The sequence below is a fragment of the Sinocyclocheilus grahami genome, unplaced genomic scaffold (genome assembly GCF_001515645.1).
Source record: "Sinocyclocheilus grahami isolate Dianchi unplaced genomic scaffold, SAMN03320097.WGS_v1.1 scaffold340.1, whole genome shotgun sequence".
Taxonomy (NCBI): domain Eukaryota; kingdom Metazoa; phylum Chordata; class Actinopteri; order Cypriniformes; family Cyprinidae; genus Sinocyclocheilus; species Sinocyclocheilus grahami.
In genome coordinates this window covers 751,463-759,968 of record NW_015505519.1, presented here as the reverse complement: position 1 = coordinate 759,968, position 8,506 = coordinate 751,463, and the positions used below count along the sequence as shown (strand labels likewise).

At 34.4% G+C, this 8,506-nt stretch overlaps 1 pseudogene; it reads left to right on the top strand.

Annotated features, from left to right (window-relative positions):
- The window catches only part of LOC107603071 (DBH-like monooxygenase protein 2 homolog), an 11,091-nt pseudogene extending 10,506 nt beyond the window's left edge, over positions 1-585 (top strand).
- Positions 586-8,506: the final 7,921 nt, after the last annotated feature.

Below are 8,506 nucleotides of genomic sequence, written 5' to 3'. Positions count from 1 at the left end.
GATCGGTGTATGACATCAAAATACCATACAGACGGATCCTTATGCTTTCAAAATGCTCTCGAGGTATTTTGATGTCATACACCGATCGATCTGCACACGCAAACAAAGCCAAAACCTAGATATTTTAGGCAATATAGAAATCCTGGCCAGGACGCGTCCTGGGAAAATGGCACGTATGGTCACCCTAATATATATAGTATGAAATATATGCACTGCACAATACCATACGTCACGTTTATATGTTGTCTAAAGGAGGTTTAGTTTATCAGTGCATAATTATTAATAGCATTCAGTCTTTTTGGACTTTCAGGGTGACAAATTGCTGGTGGAGTGCACTTATAACACTGAAAACCGCAGCACACTCACATGGGTTAGTATTAATATAATTACTGTTCTTCATGCAGCTTAATTCACTGCTTCTCTACATTAAAATGTCATTTTTATGTCTGCCCGCAGGGGGGGCTCTCAACTTCAGATGAGATGTGTTTGGCCTTCCTCTTCTACTATCCAGCTATGAATCTGAGCGGCTGTATGAGCCTCCCTAATGCAACTACTTTAATATTATATATATATATATATATATAAGTCGTGGCCCGCTTTCTTTCTTATATTATGAATCCGTAATAATTGATCTAGAAATCGAATTGAAAATATATAGCAGAGATACAATATAGTAGAATTATGCATTTGTAGGCTATTTTTGACTAAAGCAAATTGTATTTCCTTTTAAGAAAGAGGTCGTTATATTAGTTTAATATCTGTCAAATTAATGTTTTTCCGCAATTAAAACGTGGGCAACTAGCACTAGGTCAAAAACAATTTAATATAATTATAATGCTTAATAAATTATAAGTAGCTTATTGAAATGGAAATGCTATAAACATTTATTTCCAAATAAGAACTATGTGTTATCTCACTCTCTCTCTCTGTAAATATATATATATATATATATATATGTGTGTTTACACACACACACACACACTTTATCAGTTTGTGTCAACCAAATTTGTAGTGTTTTCATAAACTGCTGTCAGCCAGATAAAATCTGATTTTGGTTCTGTGCTCCTCAGGCTGTTGCGGTTCACTGCATGCATGGTCATGGCAGGACGGGGACCATGCTGGCCTGCTACCTGGTGAAAACAAAGCACATCTCAGGTCTGGAAGCCATCAAAGAAATCCGACGCCTTCGAAAAGGGTCCATTGAGACAAAAGAGCAGGAGAAAGCAGTGATTGAGTTTCATAAATACATTCAAAACTGTTGCCAAAAACATTAACTCCACACATACAATTCTGTCTGTACATTGACACATCTGTGCCGTCACACACCCACGGAGAATTAAGGTCATGTTTATAACTGAAGTCTAGTTAATATTGAACAGAATATGTCAATTGGGTCAAAAATGCGCATGTTTGTATTCAGATCTACAAACTTCTCAAAAAATGCATTAAAAATTAAAATTCATCAACAATGACTTGATTTCACCTTTTCATTTTCTAAATGAAAATCTATTGTGATTTTTGTGGGTCAAAGTAGAAAGTGTTTGGTATAACGGTCTTGTATTGTAATGGTAAAAGTAATTAAAAGGCTGAAATTATTATTTGTTTTTTTGTCAGCATAATCTTATTTTCTTTCTTAAAAAGAAGTGAAGCAATATATAAACTACGAGAATCCCTACAAATGATATTTGCTTTTTTTTCATTTTAAACAATATTAAACATACATACATATATAGTGTATATATATATATTGTTTTTAATTATTTAAAATATATTTCTCAGATACTGAAGTATATAACCTCAATAAACCTTCAATGTTGTATCAGCATAATCAAAAAACAAAGTGGGCTGTTACGCTCACAAACATACATTTATTCTCACAAAACAGACAATTTTTCTGCTTATTTGTAAAATCCATATTTATTTATGATTTACAAAAGCCTATGTAACAACCATTAAAATGAATCAAATGAATTCATCTTTAACCTAAAATGAAAACACGACTGTGTGTGTATATGTCAGTTTATGTTTCTCAAAGTGGCAAAACATGTAGGATATTGACATTACCCTTATGCATCATTTGATTTACAAAGTCTGTGTTCTCTGGGAAATTATTTACACAGGCGCCAACAGGTCTAGACTATAAATGAAAAGACGCAGGTGCTTCAAACTGAAGAGACACGACCGGATCCTCCATTTATATAAACATCTGCAATACTGTGGGCTGAGGGAAGCTGTTTAATGCACAACCAGACAGCGGATAGTGGCCTACTGTGTTTAAATCTCACGTTTGTCGCTCATCCATCAAAATGAACCTGCAGATTCTATCCGGACTTATAAAAAAAATCTGTCAATAAGGTTCAAATAAATACCTGTTAATCAAAAGTCTCCTGCATCTCATTTGCACAAAACCTCTTTATTCAAATCGTCTCTTTTTATTAACATTATACTACCATCAAACTTTGCTTCTCCAACATCAGCTGGCTACTGCGTCACATCGGCCGGTGCATTTAAACACAAAAACTCCTAAACATTTTATAAAAGTGGTAAACCTCAGCGCTCTTACGGAATGACAGACTTGCAGATGGTGCATTAAAATAATCAAGAAAAATGACTACACTCTCAAAGGAAATTCACAAATGGTGCTAACAAGGTTGCTCGTTTTCCGAGCAAAATCATTTTAACGCAGACACGAGATTGGCGGAAAGGTGCCTGTGTATCCACGAACGCGGAAGAACCAGCTGGAAAAATAAAATAATAAACAAAAAACGCGAGCCTCCTATATACACATTTCGTTCACGCGCTACTGTTGAGCTGTTCGATAATATTCGGGGACCAAAGCGGACCCCTATTCTGTACTGAGAGCAGTTTACATTGGTCTATTATATCGGCACTTACTTTCAAAAGAAAAAAAAATAGTGGAAAGATGTAGAAAGAGAATAAAATAACGCCATTAAAATATCCCACATTACTATATATATATATATATAAAGTTTTTCAAGTAAAATTTTTCATTTCAGCTTTATTTCAATTACAATTTAATTTCAATTTGATTATCAATAGTTTTAGTTACTAATATGTTAATACCACATATGTGTTAATAATTTAATAACATACTTTAAATTTCGATATAAGTATACAGTACATAATTTTTGTTGACTTATCCCCATAGCATAGACCAGGAATCCTCAAATCTGGCCCACGAGATCCACTTTCCTGCAGAGTTTAGCTCTAACCCTAATCAAACACACCTGAGCATGCTAATCAGTGTCTTCAGGATCATTAGAAAATCACAGGTAGGTGAGTTTGATCAGGGTTGGAGCTAAACTCTGCAGCGCATTGGACCTCCAGGGAAAGATTTGAGGAACCCTGGCCTAGACATAATCTGTTCAACCGTGCCGTTCAACCACACCATTGGCCCAGCAACTTCTGTTTTCAACATCACTCCACAGACCAGAAGCTGAACAGCGAGAAGAAAGCTGGTTTAGTTAGTGTTAAAGCATTCCAAAGCACACTTGACACGAGGTCTGTGGATCACAGGTCAGAGGTGGAGGTCAAGCACCAGCCGTTTCTAAACTTGTCTCATGTTGAGGAACGTCTGGAAGCGAGACGCTCCCCAACTCTGCACAGCTGACCTGTACAACGACCCCCACCGCTGACCTACCGTAGGCATCGTCTGCGAGGCTCACGTGTCCTTGTGTCTGTCAGGGCATAGGGGCAGTCCGCACTGAACCAGGGAACGGCAGTTTGATTCTAACCAATGGGGTGCAAGAGCACCGCCGCAATCCAAATGCATGTGGACAGTTTCATTGATTGACTGATAATGGAATGAGTTTGGGCCGGAGGGAGAAAGACACAAACACATTGACTTGTGAACCAAAAAAAACCTTTTCCACTGGTGACGACCAAGCACTTCAAGAGCAAAACAGAGCAGCTGGTGGTTTAGAAAGAAAGAAAAGGCTCAATTAGAAGCAAAGGCTTTTGTTTCTGAGGCCAAATGTGTTTCATAATGTGGTTTTGAATACAATACAAAATACGAAGCAATGGTCAATATTTGTTTGTATGTTTGAATCAAGCTGTTCAGTTTGTATTCATAAAACCTGGAAGAGAATGACTGATGACTCCCTCAGGAACATTTAAGGGTTTTTAATGGTGTTTTTTTTATTTCTGAGCAAACTAAGATCCGTGGTTCACATTACTTACAGCCATTTTACTATCAAAATGTCCGCAGTGAGATCTCAAAAATAAATGTTGAAACCTTTGTTTGCTTTATAATTTTAAGTTTTGACATAAGCACTACAAGGATGTGCCAAGCACGTAAACTCATATTTCTATTGCAGTTACAATCCTGTGTACACAGAAAAATGTGCAATAATTGTACCTTTATGGGTACAACATTTTTTTTTTTTTTTTCAATTTGCTGAAATTGAAATTTGTGTTTTGAAAGTAGTTTATTAATGTATAACACTAGTTACATACAAAGTAATATTTTTAAGTATTTCATTTCAGTATGTTTTATCATCAATTAAACTATCCTTAAGGAAATTAATTGTACCTTTGAAAAAGAATAATCATCATAAAATATATATTAACCATTTAGGGGTAAATTAGTAAATAACTGCCCTAGTGATGAGCTCTAGCACCCCTAAAGGAACAAAAGGTCAATTTTTACTTTTTTCCCCCCGAGATGGTGTGTCTCCATTTGAGGCATGATTGTGTATAAATTTTGTCAAATAAAATAAAATAAAATAAAAATAATTATTTTAAAGTCATGTTGACCAAACACCTTACTTTACTCAAAAATTAAAAAATGCTTTCTAAAAACCCATTAAAAATTCCCATGGGAACTCATGGCACATTAGCCTACAAACTAATGCCATGGCTGAACAGACTTTACAGTAGTATATGGCAGTGCAATTTATTTTGTACTTTCCTTAAATCCTGCAAAGCCAAAAAAAGTAACTTTATTTATTTAACAATAAAGCAGAAAATTAACATTAAAGACTGAAAGTCCACAGCTTGTGATCCTTTTTGCTCAGAGACTTGGTGGTTCCAGCAGGTCGATGCACCTTCTCAGAGAAGGTGATGGGAGGGGCTGTGGAATCCCATGATTCCATGCAGTCCAATGTGAGAGGAAGCAGGGGAGGGTGGGAGCCAAGCAAATGATGATGCCAAACAAACATATAAAGACAAACCAAAGAGCAAGAAAGCAGACAGACAGAAGATAAGAGGGACAACTACAACACAGCTGAAACCAAGCAAAATCAATATGGTCAATGCTAAAGCTCTGTTCCATAACCTAGTGAGTTGCCTTTTAAGGCGGCATATTAAGTGAGACGGAAACTCAAAAGTGACTGGTTTGAGGTGCTACACAGGCAGCAACTGAAAGATAGCATGCTATTCTAACAGCGTGATTTAATACACTATTCATCTCATACATAATTAAATAATTTTTTTCTGTAATGAACATACACATAAATTAATTATTGTTGTTATATTTATGTTTATGTATACTTAAAATGTTTTTATATATTATGTAAATTATTATTATTATGCATGCTTATTATTAATTTATATTTTCAGTTAAAATTCTAATATTTAATAATAATAATATATAATAAAACATTTTATTGAATACATATATGCATATATACACACACACACATATATATATATATATATATATATATATATATATATATGTTATCAGTTTTTTTAAAGTTTTAAGTTAAGTTAATTATGTAAATTATATATATATATATTTACATACACTTAAATATGTGTGCATATATGTACATATATATGCACATATATATACAGTATATATATATATATATATATATATATGTATATATATATATATCAAAATCTTCACCTGAGCATGCTAATCAGTGTCTTCAGGATCATTAGAAAATCACAGGTAGGTGAGTTTGATCAGGGTTGGAGCTAAACTCTGCAGCGCATTGGACCTCCAGGGAAAGATTTGAGGAACCCTGGCCTAGACATAATCTGTTCAACCGTGCCGTTCAACCACACCATTGGCCCAGCAACTTCTGTTTTCAACATCACTCCACAGACCAGAAGCTGAACAGCGAGAAGAAAGCTGGTTTAGTTAGTGTTAAAGCATTCCAAAGCACACTTGACACGAGGTCTGTGGATCACAGGTCAGAGGTGGAGGTCAAGCACCAGCCGTTTCTAAACTTGTCTCATGTTGAGGAACGTCTGGAAGCGAGACGCTCCCCAACTCTGCACAGCTGACCTGTACAACGACCCCCACCGCTGACCTACCGTAGGCATCGTCTGCGAGGCTCACGTGTCCTTGTGTCTGTCAGGGCATAGGGGCAGTCCGCACTGAACCAGGGAACGGCAGTTTGATTCTAACCAATGGGGTGCAAGAGCACCGCCGCAATCCAAATGCATGTGGACAGTTTCATTGATTGACTGATAATGGAATGAGTTTGGGCCGGAGGGAGAAAGACACAAACACATTGACTTGTGAACCAAAAAAAACCTTTTCCACTGGTGACGACCAAGCACTTCAAGAGCAAAACAGAGCAGCTGGTGGTTTAGAAAGAAAGAAAAGGCTCAATTAGAAGCAAAGGCTTTTGTTTCTGAGGCCAAATGTGTTTCATAATGTGGTTTTGAATACAATACAAAATACGAAGCAATGGTCAATATTTGTTTGTATGTTTGAATCAAGCTGTTCAGTTTGTATTCATAAAACCTGGAAGAGAATGACTGATGACTCCCTCAGGAACATTTAAGGGTTTTTAATGGTGTTTTTTTTATTTCTGAGCAAACTAAGATCCGTGGTTCACATTACTTACAGCCATTTTACTATCAAAATGTCCGCAGTGAGATCTCAAAAATAAATGTTGAAACCTTTGTTTGCTTTATAATTTTAAGTTTTGACATAAGCACTACAAGGATGTGCCAAGCACGTAAACTCATATTTCTATTGCAGTTACAATCCTGTGTACACAGAAAAATGTGCAATAATTGTACCTTTATGGGTACAACATTTTTTTTTTTTTTTTCAATTTGCTGAAATTGAAATTTGTGTTTTGAAAGTAGTTTATTAATGTATAACACTAGTTACATACAAAGTAATATTTTTAAGTATTTCATTTCAGTATGTTTTATCATCAATTAAACTATCCTTAAGGAAATTAATTGTACCTTTGAAAAAGAATAATCATCATAAAATATATATTAACCATTTAGGGGTAAATTAGTAAATAACTGCCCTAGTGATGAGCTCTAGCACCCCTAAAGGAACAAAAGGTCAATTTTTACTTTTTTCCCCCCGAGATGGTGTGTCTCCATTTGAGGCATGATTGTGTATAAATTTTGTCAAATAAAATAAAATAAAATAAAAATAATTATTTTAAAGTCATGTTGACCAAACACCTTACTTTACTCAAAAATTAAAAAATGCTTTCTAAAAACCCATTAAAAATTCCCATGGGAACTCATGGCACATTAGCCTACAAACTAATGCCATGGCTGAACAGACTTTACAGTAGTATATGGCAGTGCAATTTATTTTGTACTTTCCTTAAATCCTGCAAAGCCAAAAAAAGTAACTTTATTTATTTAACAATAAAGCAGAAAATTAACATTAAAGACTGAAAGTCCACAGCTTGTGATCCTTTTTGCTCAGAGACTTGGTGGTTCCAGCAGGTCGATGCACCTTCTCAGAGAAGGTGATGGGAGGGGCTGTGGAATCCCATGATTCCATGCAGTCCAATGTGAGAGGAAGCAGGGGAGGGTGGGAGCCAAGCAAATGATGATGCCAAACAAACATATAAAGACAAACCAAAGAGCAAGAAAGCAGACAGACAGAAGATAAGAGGGACAACTACAACACAGCTGAAACCAAGCAAAATCAATATGGTCAATGCTAAAGCTCTGTTCCATAACCTAGTGAGTTGCCTTTTAAGGCGGCATATTAAGTGAGACGGAAACTCAAAAGTGACTGGTTTGAGGTGCTACACAGGCAGCAACTGAAAGATAGCATGCTATTCTAACAGCGTGATTTAATACACTATTCATCTCATACATAATTAAATAATTTTTTTCTGTAATGAACATACACATAAATTAATTATTGTTGTTATATTTATGTTTATGTATACTTAAAATGTTTTTATATATTATGTAAATTATTATTATTATGCATGCTTATTATTAATTTATATTTTCAGTTAAAATTCTAATATTTAATAATAATAATATATAATAAAACATTTTATTGAATACATATATGCATATATACACACACACACATATATATATATATATATATATATATATATATATGTTATCAGTTTTTTTAAAGTTTTAAGTTAAGTTAATTATGTAAATTATATATATATATATTTACATACACTTAAATATGTGTGCATATATGTACATATATATGCACATATATATACAGTATATATATATATATATATATATATATATATATATATATATATATATATATATATATATATATATATAT